The 17139-nt window shown below is 41.2% G+C and overlaps 1 protein-coding gene across 1 annotated transcript in view; it reads right to left on the bottom strand.

Moving 5' to 3' along the window:
• Positions 1-17139, bottom strand: part of dnah9l (dynein, axonemal, heavy polypeptide 9 like) — a 432311-nt gene that overhangs the window by 119122 nt on the left and 296050 nt on the right. The gene's annotated exons all lie outside the window — the stretch shown is intronic.

The raw sequence follows: 17139 nt of genomic DNA, 5'->3' as shown, positions 1-17139 counted from the left end.
GATCTAGCGATGGATCTAATAGATATAAAGCCAAGCAAAGGGTGTTGAAAAGAAAATTCTGAAGGAGAGGAAATAAAGCCTATTCTACAACATTAAGGATTAAAATATCTCTTTCTTCGGGTACAACAGGTCTTTGATCAGTTGGGCCAATGGGCTGAAGTGGCCGATGGAGTTTAATTTACATAAATGTGAGGTGCTGCATTTTGGAAAGGCAAATCATGCCGGGACTTATACACTTAATGGTAAGGTTCTGGTGAGTCTTGTCGTACAAAGAGACATTGGATTGCAGTTTCATAGTTCCTTGAAAGTGAAGTCACAGGTAGACAGGATAGTGAAGGTGATGTTGGTATGCTTGCCTTTATTGGTCAGTTTATTGAGTACAGGATTGAGAGGTCATGTTGTGGCTGTATAGGACATTAGTTACACCATTTTAGGAAAATTGCGTGCAATTCTGGTCTCCCTACTATAGGAAGGATGTTGTGAAACTTGGAAGGGTTCAGAAAAGATTTACAAAGATGTTGCCGGGGTTGGAGGGTTTGAGCTAAAGGGAGAGGCGGAATAGATTGGGACTGTTTCCCCTGGAGTGTCGGAGGCCGAGGGTCTACATTACAGATGTTTATAAAATTATGAGGGGCATGGATAGGGTTAATAGACAAGGTTAACTAAGGGCACTGGTTTAAGATGAGAGGGGAGAGACTTAAAATGGATCTACGCATCAACGTTTTCACACCGTGGGTGGTGTGTGTATGGAATGAGCTATTAGGGGAAGTGGTGGAGGCTGGTACAATTACAACAGTTAAAAAGCATCTGGATGGGTATATGAACAGGAAGGGTTTGGCGGATGTGGGCTAAGTGCTAACAAATGGGACTAGATTAATTCAGCCTATCTGGTTGACATGGACGAGGTGGACCAAAAGGTCTGTTTCTGTACTGTGTATCTCTACAACTCCATGACTCAAGGTGGCAGTATCACATTGACACTTGCAGTAGTGAAAGGTTGCTGAGGTGCAAATAATGACATTTCAGGGATTCCACAAGAAGGTAGGACTGCTCCACCAAAGATAATGGGGTAAACAGGTAGTCCATAATCTATAGGAAATTCTTGTGTCGGACTGTGATCTGCAAACGCACTTGAAAAGGCCATTTCATTCTGCAGGTAATCTCAATATTAATATGGGAAAAATGATGTTTTATTCTCTCTCATCAGGTTTTCTTTTTGAAAGATGAGCTAACCTTGCAAGAACCGTAACGGAAAGTTTTCTTCACTATGGTCTTGGCGGTTTGAACATTTCTACAACAGAGACTTTTTCCTCCATCGATATATCTCTATAATGTGTCAATTGCATAAGAACATTGGTTGTCTATATACAAGAGCTTTTTTAAAATTTTGCTGTTAAGAGCTGGATTTTAAGATAGTTAGTCCAATTCTTGTTGAGTTCTGATCTGTTCAAGCTCAGTTTGATACTCAACTTTCAACTTTACCAAAGCATTGTGTTTCTCGAAGAGCAATAGTTGGGTCCTGTTGAGTTTGGTTAAAAACAATTCTCTCGAGTGCTTCTCTGGCTTGTTGTTGGTTTTACCCTGCAATCTCCATCTGCCATTTTATGCAGAATTGACAATTACTGCATGCTGAATACTGGCATGACCCAAGTTGGATTTCAGGATCTTCGTCTTGCTTCGGACAGCTCTTTATTAACGACTTGTAGTTATTTTACTACCTCTTTATGGGCAGTTTCTAAGGAATTAAGTTCTTTCTATACATGTCACACTTATTAATGTTCTCTGCACATGACTTCAGAGAGCTGTTCTATCCTTGAGATATCAGATTTTGTAGGCAGTTTACTAATTGTAGAGTTGTTTTGAAGCTCTGCTTGTTTTCACTTGTGACTAAATTAGTAAACAATTTTGTCACGAATACAAAATATTTAATCTAACTGTGTTTGCAGTTGCTGTTGCAGAATCTCCTTCATATGTTCCCTGAATATGTAGAAATACACACAAAACATCACTTCTTAAAAAAATCAGATGTGAACATTGCTAGCTGGGCCAGCATCTAATGCCCATCCCGAGTTTCCCTTAAAGAGATGGTGTTGAGCTGCCTTCTTGAACTGCTGCAGTGTTTGGTGTAAGCAAATCCACGATGCTGTTCGACAGTGAATTCCAGGTTTTCGTTCCAGCAACACTGAAGGAATGGTGATATATTTTTAGGTCAGAATAGTGAGTGGCTTTGAGGAACTTGCCAGCAGAAGTATTCTTTGTGAAAGAATTACTTCAAAAAGACAATTGGGTTTTCAGGAACAGTGCGAACAGAATCCAAAGGTCCAGAAAATTAATAACCTAAGTTATTCCTTCTATCTGGCTATATGTAAATAAAGCAAACAAAGGTAAAGAATTCTTTATTGTGGCTATTCACTGCCTTCTTTGGCAACTTCTTTTCCTGCCATTTTCAGTTTCTATCTTGAAAATAAGTGAAGAGTATTATGTCACCTTCTTGTAATACTCAGGCAGCAGTGCCTGGACTAGAGAATGCAGAGTTGAGGTCAGCATCTTCACTATCTGCTTATCAAAGAAGATTTAAGGCTATACAAGTAGATCTGCTTCATACAGATTCATAGCGATTAAGATGATATGCAAAACTTCTGTAAAATCGTTTCCATTGTTGTAATTTTAGCATTCACTGGCTGTTCACTCTGTTCGTCATACTTCTGCAGCGTTGAAGTTAAAGGAGGACTATAAAAGGACTTGCGGCCTCAACAATGCTGTAACATTTGAAAAAAATCAATATTTTCTCCCCATATTCAATTTGAAATTTGCTTTTTTACCATCTACCTTGATTTCTATGTATCAGAATCTGTCCTGCAGGTCTGTAACAATAGAGGAATTAAAATCTTGCAAATGCCTCTATATCCCCTACTGTGGTCTATGTTTAATATTTTCTGTCCTAGTTTCTTTGCACTCATGACCCTCTATAAATTGGCTGGGTTGGATTCCCACTAGTGGACTTCCTCCATTGCATGAATCACACCCTGTTTCTTCATGTGCTTGCTGCTAGGAGTTCCTGTGTGGTTTTCTCCACATTACTCTAAGAACCTTTGATTTTCTATAATGGTTAACTCACTGCTGCTTACCATGCACAGAAGAATCTCAATTATCTGAAGGACATGGGCGAGAGTATTTTGGTTGGTTAATTGAATGCCGGGTAACATAGTTAACCAAGCATCGAGACCCTGCGATTTTGTTTGGATAATCCAAAATTCGGTTCATCAAATGCCAGATAATCAAGGTTCCTCCGTAATCTGCTCCTCTTGCTTTTTCAGGTTTAGTATCAACTTTTCTGTTCCATAGCTCAGTACCTCGATGACTGTGTGTTGGTACTTATGGAGAGAGATGATTTGGGTATAGATATCAAGGTGAAGGACTGTAACATTCTTAAAGAAGTGAGCATAGACAGACAGGAGGTTGTGAGTGGTCTGGCAGGCTTAAAAAGAGATAAAGATTCAGGGCCAGATGAAATGTATCTCAGATGGTTGAGTGAGGGAAGGGAGGAAATAGCATGGGCAATAATTTTCCATTTTTCTCTAGTCATAGAAAAGGTGCCAGAGAACTGGAGGACAGCCAATATAGTACTTTTATTCAAGAATGGAGTAAGGGATAAACCAGGACACTACAGAACAGTCAGTCTAAACTCAGTGGTAGGGAAACCATTGAAAACAATTCTGAGGGACAGAATTAATCAGCACTTGGAGATACAGTGATGAATCAAGAACAGTCAGCTTAGTCTTGTTAAGGATAGGTCACATCTGAACCAATGTGATTGAATTTTTCAGAGGTGACCAGGTATGTAGATGAGGATAATGTATCTGACTTTGCCAATTTGGATTTTAGCAAGGCTTTTGATAAGGCTCCATGTGAGAAACTGATAGCAAAGAGCTAATGGAATTCAAGAAAATTTGACTAATTGGATCCAGAATTGGTCGAGTGGCAGGAAGCAGAGGTTAATGGTGGAAGGGTGTTTTCATAACTCACCCAGTAGAGTTCCTCAGGGGCCTTGGCTATCTGTGGTATATTAAAATGAATTTAGGAGGGTTAATCGCTAAGTTCACACATGATATAAAGAACGGTGAGATGGTAAATAGGGTGAATTTAGATGACAGGAGGGTGTAGTTTGGTCAGGTGGGTTGATGAGTGACAGATGAAATTCAATCCAGACAAGTGTGAGTTGATGCACTTGAGCGTAACAAACAAGGCAAGGGAATACATGATGAACAGTAGGAACCAGGGTTTGAAGTATTGAAGGTCAGAATGACCTTGGCATCATGTCCATTGGTCCCTTCAAATATTGGCCAGGTAGCTAATATGCTGAAGATGGTTTATGGGAGATTTATAGAGTCATAGAGTCATAGAGATGTACAGCATGGAAACAGACCCTTTGGTCCAATCCGTCCATGCTGACCAGATATCCCAACCCAATCTAGTCCCACCTGCCAGCACCTGGCCCATATCCCTCCAAACCCTTCCTATTCATATACCCATCCAAATGCCTCTTAAATGTTGCAGTTGTACTAGCCTGCACCACTTCCTCTGGCAGCTCATTCCATACACGTACCACCCTCTGTGTGAAAAAGTTGCCCTGTAGGTCTCTTTTATATCTTTCCCCTCTCACCCTAAACCTATGCCCTCTAGTTCTGGACTCCCTAACCCCAGGGAAAAGACTTTGCCTATTTATCCTATCCATGCCCCTCATAACTTTATAAACCTCTATAAGGTCACCCCTCAACCTCCGAAGCTCCAGGGAAAACAGCCCCAGCCTGTTCAGCCTCTCCCTATAGCTCAAATCCTCCAACCCTGGCAACATCCTTGTAAATCTTTTCTGAACCCTTTCAAGTTTCACAACATCTTTCCGATAGGAAAGAGACCAGAACTGCACGCAATATTCCAACAGTGGCCTAACCAATGTCCTGTACAGCCGCAACATGACCTCCCAACACCCATACTCAATACTCTGACCAATAAAGGAAAGCATACCAAACGCCTTCTTCACTATCCTATCTACCTGCGACTCCACTTTCAAGGAGCTATGAACCTGCACTCCAAGGAATCTTTGTTCAGCAACACTCCCAGGACCTTACCATTACGTGTATAAGTCCTGCTAAGATTTGCTTTCCCAAAATGCAGCCCCTCGCCTTTATTAGCCAAGGCATACAGTTTAAGAGCAGGGAGGTTATGCTGGAACTGCATAAGAGGTTGGTTAGGCCACAGATAGAATTCTGGGATTTATATTAAAGGAGATATGTGGTTGCACAGGAGAGGGAATAGAGGAGATTTACCAAGATGTTGTTTGGAATCGAGAATTTTAGTTATGAAGAAAGATTGGGGGGTTGTTTTCTTTGAAGCACTGGAGACCGAAGGGGGTCATGGTTGAGATGTATAGAATTATGAGCACAGATAGAAAAAAACTTTGACAGAGAGTAAATGGGCAGTGAGCATAAATTTAAGATAAGAGAGAGGCTGTTTCAAAGGGATGTAAGGAAAGATTTTTTTCACTCAGAGGATGGTGAGAATCTGGAACTCACTGCCTGTAAAGGGGGTAGAGGCAGAAACCCTCAAAACCTTTAATCTTTATGCTGTGCACGCGTGATGCCGAGGCATACATAGCTATGGGCCAAATATTGTACAATGGGATTAGAATAGATTTTTTGTGACTTGCACAGACATGAGCAGCCAAAAGGTCTCTCAAAGGACTTCTATGAGCCTGGAAGTCTGTCATTTGTAGCCCCCTACCATCATTGAACCTCGCTTCACATCAGTTATTTCACTCACGTTTGCATTTGGATTACTGGCTATCCTCTTGTTTTTTTCCCCATGACTCTATTCTGTTACTGGGTTTCCTTTAGACTCTTCTGACTGTTTAACTCTGGTTCTGTGGGTCCATGTGCCACCATTATCAATATGAGATCTGCAGTCTTGTCATTGGCTTTACTGAACATATCTATTTTCAGTCGATGGTAGGACAGGACATCTTATCTGAAACCTAGATACACATATTAGGGTGAGAGGGGAAAGATATAAAAGAGACCTAAGGGGCAACTTTTTCACACAGAGGGTGATACATGTATGGAATGAGCTGCCAGAGGAAGTGGTGGAGGCTGGTACAATTGCAACATTTAAAAGACGTCTGGATGGGTATATGAATAGGAAGGGTTTGAAGGGATATGGGCCGGGTGCTGGCAGGTGGGACTAGATTGGGTTGGGATATCTGGTCGGCATGGACAAGTTGGACCAAAGGGTCAGTTTCCAGGCTGTACATCTCTATGACTCTATGACATACTCCAGTTTTATCTGATTTGATGTCACCATGATACAGCTATCTTTGCACATTCTCAGCAACTATTCTTAAATTTAACTCAATTTACTCTATCCCACCAGCACAAGGTGTGCATGTAGAAGATCAACCTATTTTTTATCATGACAGGGCAGTGGAGTTTCAGGAGGCTTTCAGACCAGCTCATTAGCATCTGCAATCTCCTGGAACTATATATCCTTCCAAGAGGATCAGGATAGCACACATTAAAATGGATCATTAGGGTCACCACAGCCTTGAATTTCTTCACCTTTGGTCCCTTCCAAAGCATTTACTGGTTGCATTAGGATTTCAAAATCTTCTGCCCACGTGTATCACCCAGGTGGCAATGCTATGCTTGCTAAGGCTACCCATTTATATTTACTTTGACACTGATGAATTCTGTAAGATACAGAGGGTTCTCAAATTTTTGCAATGGACGTTCCGAAGGTGCAGAGAGTCACTGACTGCACACGTGGTAGTAAACCCACTTCCAGACAAGTTCAAAGTATTTTTCAATGAGCAGAAATTCCATCCTCTCAATGTTCAGCTTACATGTACCACTGGAAGTTTATTATCCATGTCTACGTAAAAAGAAAGTTGACATATTGGCTGCCCCCAGATGTCCTCAGCATCAGAGATACAAATTGTCTGCATATTCAATTCACTCCAAGATATCAAGACATGGTTGGAGGTATTGGAAACTGCAAAGGCTGTTAGTCCTGTTAACATTCCATAAATAGTAACAGGTTTGTGCTTCAGAACTTGCTGCAAACCTAGACAAGTTATTCCAGTACAGCTACCATACTGACCCCCTCTCAACAATATGAAAAAGTGTCCAGCCATGTTCTATACACAAAATCATAACAAATAACAGCACATGCTCAGCAATAATCTGCTCAGTGATGCCCAGTTTGGTTTCTGCCAGGTCACTTGGCTCGTTACCTCACTAAACCTTAGATCAAACATGGAGAAAAGAGGTGATTTCCAGAGGTGAGATGTGAGCAACTGCCCTTGACATCAAGTTGTTATTTAATAGAATGCAGCATCAAGGAGCCTTATGGAAACTGGAGTCAGTGAAATCAGGAGGAAAAATCTTCCCGGCAGGAGGCGTACCTGGCAAAATGAAAATGGTTGTTGTTATTAGATGTCAGTCATCTGAGTTCCAGGACATCCCTGCAGAAGTACCTCAGTGTAATGCCCTCATGATAACTGTCATCAGCTGCTTCAAAGACCTTCCCTCCATAAGAAGTCCAGAAGTGGGGATGTTTGTTGATGGTTGCACAATGCTCAGCACCGTTCACAACTCCTTAGAGACTGATGTCCAAATGTAGCAAGCATCAGGTTTTGGCTGACAAGTAACAAGTGTGCCACACAAGTGTCAGGCAATGACCATCTCTAACAAGTGAGAATTTAATCATCCAGATTGATTGGCACCACATCCACGAATGTTCACTCCCTCCACCAACAATGCTCAGTCGCAGCAGTATGGACTATCTACAAGCTGCACTGCAGAACTTCACCAAAAACCCTGAGAAAGCACCTTTCAAACCCATGACCGCTTCCACCTAGAAAGACAAAGGCAGCAGAACATGGGAATACCACCATCTGCAAGTTTCATTCCAAGCTCCACACCATCCTGAAATGGAAATCCATTGCTGTTTCTTCAATGTCACTGTGCCAAAATCCTGCAATTTCTTCTCAAATGGTACTATGGGTGTAATTATAGCAAAAGGATGTAGCAGAACAAGAAGAGAGCTTATCAGCACCTCTTCAAGGGCAAATAGGGATGGACAAGAAATGTTGGGCCAGTAAGTGTCACCCACATCCCCTAAATTAATTTATAAAAATATTCTTGCATTCTGCAATAGTCACATCCTTCATAGGTTTATATACTTCTTCATGAAGTAAGTGAACAGCTCCATAAGGGCAAGGGCTGCTCCCTTCAGTATCTGGCTGTTAAGCCCTTTGAGAGGTCCTGCCACTGATTCAAAGGCAAGGGGATCACAGTTATATAAAATAACACTTCTGAAGGAATTAATGTTCATGTTACATCAAATTCCAACCAACCCAATGATATCCTACAGTCTTTAGATGGTGACACTTAGTTCAGTATTCGTCCCTGAAGGGAGTAACTAACGTATGCTGTAAGCTTGCCTTGCAAATTCATGTAAACTTATACCTATTGCAACAATGCAATTTAACACCTTGTTACCAAAGAAATTTGTTTCATTCTATTCAAACTCATCACTGTCCATCCTCCAGTGCTGATTATTAGACTCAGCCTAGAAAAAGGCAGATTTGTAGCAGTAAATGACTCAAATTAGAAAATCATATGCTGGTGGAGGTGGTATCTGAAAGTACAACATGATAGTGGTGATAGTTCAATGGATTCTGACATCCTATGAAGAAAGAAGAAAAAGTTCTTTGACGAAAAGTGAATTCATCACTTTAAAGACAGGGAACCACTGAGCAGCTGAACTGTGAAAGATGGAGTCAGTAGCAGTGGAAGCAGCTACAAGACAAGTTCAGAACTCCAAAGGGAAACTTTTATCAAGAAGCTGGAAAAAACCAACCACATTGGAAAATAAACACATGCCTCAGCAAAGGAGGCTCAGTGAGGAGCAAGGAAATCTCCAGGATCAAAGTTTGATATACCTCAGGAAAAGGGAGAAAAACCTACAAAAATGGAAGAAAGACCAGCAGAGGAATACAAGGGAGTAAAACAAAGAACTTTATTTTATTTATTGTCACATTTAGCTAAATATAGTGAAAAGCTTTGTTTACGAGCAGTACAGGGTGAAAAAAAAACTTACTGGTTACTGAGACAGAGGCATACAGGTTATGTAACACAGACAAAAACAAGCACTGTTGCTACCATAAGTAGGGTCCATATGACACAGCTGTAAGGGACAGTGAAAGGACCAGAAAGGCAAATTATACTGGGGATGCAATCTTGGGAAGGCCTCAGAGTTTATTTAAGACAGAAAAGAACACAAATAGAAAAAAATGGGCAAAAGGTCAATCAGAAATGAGAGAAGAAACTTGACATTTGAAATGAATTGTATTTACAAATGAGAGGGACCGTATTGTTGAAGAGGAGAGTATGAAATAGACTGGTAAGCTAGAGGAGATACTTGTTAGGAAGGAAGATGTGTTGGGCATTTTGAAAAACTTAAGGATAGACAAGTTCCCCGGGCCTGACGGGATATATCCTAGGATTATGTAGGAAGCAAGAGAGGAAATTGCAGAGCCGTTGGCAATGATCTTTTCGTCTTCACTGTCAACGCGGGTGGTACCAGGGGACTGGAGAGTGGCGAATGTTGTGCCCCTGTTCAAAAAAGGGAATAGGGATAACCCCGGGAATTACAGGCCAGTTAGTCTTACTTCGGTGGTAGGCAAAGTAATGGAAAGGGTACTGAGGGATAGGATTTATGAGTATCTGGAAAGACATTGCTTGATTAGGGACAGCCAGCACAGATTTGTGAGGGGTAGGTCTTGCCTTACAAGTCTTATTGAATTCTTTGAGGAGGTGACCAAGCATGTGGATGAGGGTAGAGCAGTGGATGTAGTGTACATGGATTTTAATAAGGCATTTGATAAGGTTATGCGTAAAGTCAGGAGGCATGGGATAGTGGGAAATTTGGCCAGTTGGATAGAGAACTGGCTAACCGGTCGAAGTCAGAGAGTGGTGGTAGATGGTAAATATTCAGCCTGGAGCCCAGTTACAAGTGGAGTTCCGCAGGGATCAGTTCTGGGTCCTCTGCTGTTTGTAATTTTTATTAATGACTTGGAAGAGGGGATCGAAGGGTGGGTCAGTAAATTTGCAGACAATACGAAGATTGGTGGAGTTGTAGATAGTGATGAGGGCTGTTGTCGGCTGCAAAGGGACTTAGATATGATGCAGAGCTGGGCTGAGGTGTGGCAGCTGGAGTTCAACACTGTCAAGTGTGAGCTTGTCCATTTTGGAAGGACAAATAAGAATGCGGAATACAGGGTTAACGGTAGGGTTCTTAGTAAGGTGGAGGAGCAGAGGGATCTTGAGGTCTATGTTCATAGCTCTTTGAAAGTTGCCACTCAGGTGGAGAGAGCTTGTAAGAAGGCCTATGGTGTATTAGCATTCATTAGCAGAAGGATTGAATTCAAGAGTCGTGAGGTGATGTTGCAGTTGTACAGGACCTTGGTAAGGCCACATTTGGAGTACTGTGTGCAGTTCTGGTCACCTCATTTTAGGAAAGATGTGGAAGCTTTGGAGAGGGTGCAGAGGAGATTTACCAGGATGGTGCCTGGAATGGAGAATAGGTCGTACGAGGATAGGTTGAGTGCGCTAGGCCTTTTCTCACTGGAACGGCGAAGGATGAGGGGTGACTTGATAGAGGTTTATAAGATGATCAGAGGAATAGATAGACAGTCAGACATTTTTTTCCCCGGGTACAACAGAGTGTTACAAGGGGACATAAATTTAAGGTGAAGGGTGGAAGGTATGGGGGGATATCAGGGGTAGGTTCTTTACCCAGAGAGTGGTGGGGGCATGGAATGCGCTGCCTGTGGGAGTGGCAGAGTCAGAATCATTGGTGACCTTTAAGCGGCAATTGGATAGGTACATGGATAGGTGCTTAAGTTAGGACAAATGTTAGGCACAACATCGTGGTCCGAAGGGCCTGTTCTGTGCTGTATTGTTCTATGTTCTATGTTCTATGAGTGAGACTCAGCCATTAAATCACAATTGCAAGAGTAAAATTATAAATAGCACAGCCATAGAACTTCATTAAAAAATTTGAGCACAAGTGCAGGGCAGTGTGTTTTGGACAATGAAAGGTGTGAAAACATCCATGTCATTCATGAAAAAGTGGAAGAACTCTACCTTGATTGCAAAAGGTGAGAAAACCCTGAAAAAGGTAGGAATCCACCATTTAGATTATTAAAAATGGTGGGGAGACCCAGCACGCAATTCACATATACAGTATTGCATCAGAACAGAAATTAAAACCTTGAAAGTAGTACATTGTTACAGCACAGTCAACTAATAGAATTTAAAGTTTTACTGAACGATTTAATGCAGTACTACTTCAGAGTACAAAAGGACTGGAGGACAAAAAAATTATTACAATTGTGCTGTTGTACAATATCTAGCAAACTTTACAGCAGCATTGATGAATGCAAGAATGCATGTTTAGAATTAGGTTACAAACAATATAAAAATGCTACATGTTTGTAATCTTGTTGAAGAGCTTTACAGTAATAAGTATTAATAAGCCGACTGAGAGGAAATGAATGGAGAAATAATATTTCTGCGAAGTTTCAAGGTCAGAGTTGGACAATAGAGAACCAGATCAGCTATCTTGAAGGAGGCAGTTGTTAAGAACACAACTGTGTCAAAATTAAACACTGAGTTTGAAGCTGAACCAATTACTACAATATTGATTTCAGTGGTCCTATAGCATATTATAATATCAATTGTCAGAATATTAAAGTAAGCACAGGTTCTTTTGAACATGTCTGTAAAGCTTTTGATTATTACTGTGACTAAGGAGTTTTAAAATCAGAATAAGAGATAGAATGGTTGTTGGAATTCTTGATGAAACATAGTCAGATTTCTTACAGTCAAAAGAAGATTTAACTTTGGAGTAACATTTTCAAATTGTGCAAGAAGCAGAAGCGAGAAAGTCACAGATTTATCCTGAGATACAATACAATACTATATCCTTCTATTGTCACCTATACTCCATTGTAGCAGGACAGTGAAAAGTTTGTATAATGTCTCTCTTCTTATGGTGACATCTTAGGTACAAATACCTAGGTACAATTCTTGGATACAGCAGAGAAATAAAGCAGTTGCATTACTTACAGAGTTGAAAAAGAAGTTAAAACACAGTTGAACAATTTAGTAAGATAGAAAATTTCAAATGGTCTTTACAGTGTAACATCTTAGCACAGAGCCTCCGCATGTGGTCTGACCACTTACGCCAGACCCCAGTCCAACAACCATTCCCACTCCGCTCCAAGCCCCAGTCTGCTCTGCACTGGCACTCAGCTGCTCCAAGCTTAGTGCCACAGCTGCCTCCCCCACGCAGGTCTCCACCCAGGACTCGCTGCTTGCGTGCTGCTCCAAGGCTGCTTCTCAATGTGTTGTTCTGGGGCTGCTTCCCCACACTGCTCTGGGGCTCACCACCCATGTGCTGTACCAAAGGTTCATAGCCTATGCATGCTCCACAGCAGAAGAACAATCCTACTTCAGGACAGCAGCAGAACCTATCCAATATTTAGGACACTGTAAATAGACATGTGCCTAGCCAACACAGCAGATGCTTGGAAATTTGTGGAATTGTGGAAAGTGAGGAACGTTGTCAAAAGATATAGGAGAAACTGAGGACTGCATATGCTGGAGATCAGAGTCAAGGGTGTGGTGCTGGAAAAACACAGTTGGTCAGGCATCATCCAGCTCATCGGATGCTGCATGACCAGCTGTGCTTTTCCAGCACCACACTGTCAAAGGATATAGCAGGATATAGATTAGTTGGAAAGTTGAACTGAGAAAAGACAGATGGAGCTTAATCCAGACAAGTGTGAAATGATGCATTTTAGGAGTTGAAAGACAAAAGTTTGAAATACAAAAGAGTTGAAATACATTAATTGCAGCATTTTTAACAGCATTGATATACAGAGGGATCTTGGGGTCCAAGTCCACAGCTCCCTGACAGTGGCCAAACAAGTGAATTAGGTGATAAAGAAGGTCTTTGTTATGTTTGCATTCATCGGTCGGAGGATTAAGTATAAAAGCTAGCAAGTTATGTTGCAGCTATATAAGACTTTAGTTCGGCCACATATGGAGTATTGTGTGCAGTTCTGATCCCCACACAATAGGAAGGATGTGAAGGTTTTGAGAGGGTGCAAAAGAAGTGTTAACCAGGATGTTGCCTGGATTGGAATATTAGCTATAAGGATTGAACAAACTTGGATTGTTATCATTACTGCATTAGAGACTGAGCAGCGACCTTATAGAATTATATGTAATTATGAGAGCATGGGTAGGATGGATTGTTAAAGTCTTTGTTCCACGGTGGAAATATCAAATACAAGGGCATAGGTTTAAGGTGAGAAGGAGAAAGTTTAAAGAAGTTGTTTGAGGCAAGTTTTCACAAAGTGGATGGTAGGTTGCAGATGCAGACCGGTAGCAAAGTTTAAGAGGCAAGGAATAGAGGATTACAGATCACATGCAGGCAGATGGGATTTGTTTAGAATGGCACCATTGTCAGCAAAGACATGGTGGACCAAAGAGCCTGTTCCTGTGCTGCATTGTTCTATGTTCCAGCACAGTAAGACAATACAGCATCGCAGAAAAACAATGCTTAGCCATGACAAACAGGTATTATATTTGTAAACTGAAGGTCACATCCCAAAAATGTACAAAAGTAAGACAGTTTCAAAACAGTAAAGCACTGGTGATCATACACAAAGGTGTGTACATGGTAGAGCTTCCACCATTATTAGAAAAAGTACCTATATTAGACAATATACCTTCATAGAAAAGATACCAGAGGCTTTCCTTGGAGGAATCATTGCTTTGAATGAAAATAGCGATTCAATCAACTCAACTTTCAAAGTTAATTTATATCAATGGGGATCTGGCTAATACAACAATAACTGATACAACAATAACTTGATACAACAATAACTGTCACTATCCTTTCAGATCAGATGCTATGGCTGAAGAGGTTACAGCCATCATGATTAATTTACATGGCCAAGATAGAGCAACTTGTAAGATTAAATGTATAGTATAAATAACATTGCAACTCAGACAATGTATAAGAATTTAAAATGTTTATGGTGGCTCACAATCAACACTCCCCAATTTTGAGCCTATGAGCACATACTGGCTTCAACATTCTTGCAGTAGCAGAAGTATTCAACTGGAGTCAAGAGAATAACTAGGTCAGAAACAATCCATTGTTGACTGACTGGTTAAGCAGCAACTAGTAGAAGACTTCACTGGATTTCCTAGACTAATTGTGGAACTCAAACTGAAGGAAGAATCTAGCTGAGATTTCCTTTCTGGGCATAAGAGAATCGTAACCATGGTGTCAGTGACAAAGATATCCCAGACTTTACAGTTCTGGTGAAAACGTTCAATCCTTCATTTTCTAAAATAGAGAAGTTCACGCGAGTGACAAAGGTAATGCTGAGTGAACAGCAGTCTTCCAGTAATGACAAACAATTGAGGAAAATGAGCTACATATGACCCCGTGGAAGTTGGACCAACATCCACAGATGTCAAACATGGCTCAAAAGCTGATGCCTGACTTGGTTATTTAGGATGCTTCATAAAAGAGAATACCAGATCTAATTTATGACATATTCCAAGTCATAGCAGAGATGAAAACAGGTTAGACGTTCCTCTGCTTTGACAGCTGAGATGCCATGACAGACAACCTCTGGGTCTGACTTCTATAAATGTTTGACTAAAGACTGTCACATCTATATGGGCAAATGCAGACTCAGTCAGTGGGGCAAGAAACAGGACACAGGGCTGAGATTGTGTAGGAAGAGGGGGAACAAAGCATGAGAAGTGCATATGCCTGGAGCTGCTTCCATGTTCACTCTCTCCATCTTCCCTCTCAAGAACTACCTGCCTTCCAGCAACTAGCTGGAGAACACTGGGCTGCAGTTTAGTGAGGTATTGATCATGCATCGTGAGACTTTCCACAATTTGGTTGAGTGGTAGGTTATGTGTGTTATCTTTCATGTGATCCAACATGCACATCACCTGCTGCATCCGAATTTTCACACAGGTGGACACTGAGCTTTCTATGGAAATGGACATCAGTGCAAATCCCTGAGATATCATGGCACTCATGCTGGAGATGGACCCCTCCAATTTCTCTCCAGGGATGCACATTAACTTTAGAAATGCTGACAGAACTACATCCATTTCTTCTTGCTGATCATTTCAGCTGAGCCAAATTTGGAGGGTCCTGCACTTGAGTCTCTGACAGACTCTCCACTGCTGTCTATTTTTCAGCCCCTGAGAAGTGCTATGAGGCAAATTTTAGGGAAATTGGAGTGAGGTGTCTGCAACCTCCAAGTATCCTATCACTTACTTTTCCTTACCTAATTATGTTAAGAAACCCTTTGCAGCACCGAGTCCAACCCCGAGGGATCACATCTCTCCTTTTTCACAACTGCTCCATTCCTACGTGTTTGATTTGGAGCTGGTCTCTTCATGCTATCTGCAGATCTTCTAGTCCTCAACATATTCAGCAGCAGTTTCATCACACAGCTCAATATTAGCGTTCTTCTGGAAATTATTTCTTATTCTGCAGTTTTTAAAGAAATGCTTGATGCAACCATTCTAGCATTGACGCTGTCCCTTTGAATTGAGAGGCTTCCATTGAGAGATGCAAGTTATTAAGCCACAGTCGGTCAGTAATCAGGAGCCCCAAAAGCAGGATATTAATTCTGTAGCTGAGTTAAACATCTACAGCAAAACTGATGGAAATAATGGGCTCCTGAACTGTTGCAGTCACATCAACTCATCATTTGCCACACCCCATCCCCTGCTGTGAGGAGGAGGGAGGGAGGGAGGGAGCAGGTGGATTGCCAGAATGAAATTCTCCTCTTTTGTGTCTCAATACTGCTTTTATAATTTAACTGGTTGAGAAAACACACATTCGCATATGCCCAGATTCTCTGTAGAGGGCATATGCTCTATCAGGTTTCTGATGACTATTTGTTGCCATGCAACAGTCCAAAAAAAAAGTCTTTGGGCAGATGTACGCATAATGAATGGAAAATGCCATTTGAGCGCTGCTGGTTGTAAAATCTGGACCAAACTCTTGATGTACTTATATTTTTGCAAAAACTGTAACTATTTCTTCCTTTTAATATTACAGTGTTCCAGATTTATGTAGTTGGTGTCTCCTGGGGTTAAACTTGACTATTTAAAATGATCTTCAATACATTTGACAGCTGATACAAATGGAAATTAAATGTTTCGGTTATTATTTATTTTTATTGTTTCTAATTTTTGAGTTCAATGTCACTAGGTGGAATAAATTGGAGCTGCTGTTTACTTCAGTAACACCAACAAAACCCAATAACCTTAAGACAAAACAAACCTAACTTGAGGACATTGAAATAGTTAATTGCATCCATGTCAAAACAACATTGTTTTCTATCTGGAGTCTCCCTTCAGCTCATACAATTGAAAGATGGCTATACAGATGCAAATATCTGAATTTGGAGGAAGAATGTAGAGAGAGAACTATCAGCACAGCTGCTGTCAGCCACAAAAACAGTCATGAGCATTACACTACTTAAGTAGCACACTAGGCTAGGCATATTAGCTAAGGAGTAGATACAGGCACTTAGGGGATAAATGCAAACTCTGGAGCTGCAAGATCTGAATTTTCCTAGTCTATTCTGTATTTGCTGAGTGGAGGGAACACAGGCAAAATGGTAGGGAATGCATCAGAACTACAACCTAAAGTTTTCCCTGCAGTGTGCTAGATTACCCATGGTAGTAACATTTCCTATCCCTGCAGGAACTTTTCTGATATCAGGAAGGCCTCCCATTCTGTGGGAAGACTGCCCAGTGAAGCCTGGCTACCTCGCAACAAGTTCTGGAAAAGGGGCTTTTCTTTATGAAAATTCCATGGTGTTTCAAGAGAACACCTAACAGCAATGTCAGCCTCTGTGGCAAAGATGTCATATGCACACCAACTTGTGTCCATATCAATCACCAGAACTGACCGCTTCCCCCAAACTTCTCAATGGCTCCCAGTTTGTCCCTGTTCAAG

This window comes from Chiloscyllium plagiosum, unplaced genomic scaffold, assembly GCF_037043375.1.
Source record: "Chiloscyllium plagiosum isolate Xiang-an unplaced genomic scaffold, Cpla_swu_hap1 HiC_scaffold_7, whole genome shotgun sequence".
In the NCBI taxonomy this organism is placed as follows: Eukaryota; Metazoa; Chordata; class Chondrichthyes; order Orectolobiformes; family Hemiscylliidae; genus Chiloscyllium; species Chiloscyllium plagiosum.
The sequence above is the reverse complement of the archived record's forward strand: the minus strand, read 5'-3'. Positions and strand labels throughout refer to the sequence as shown.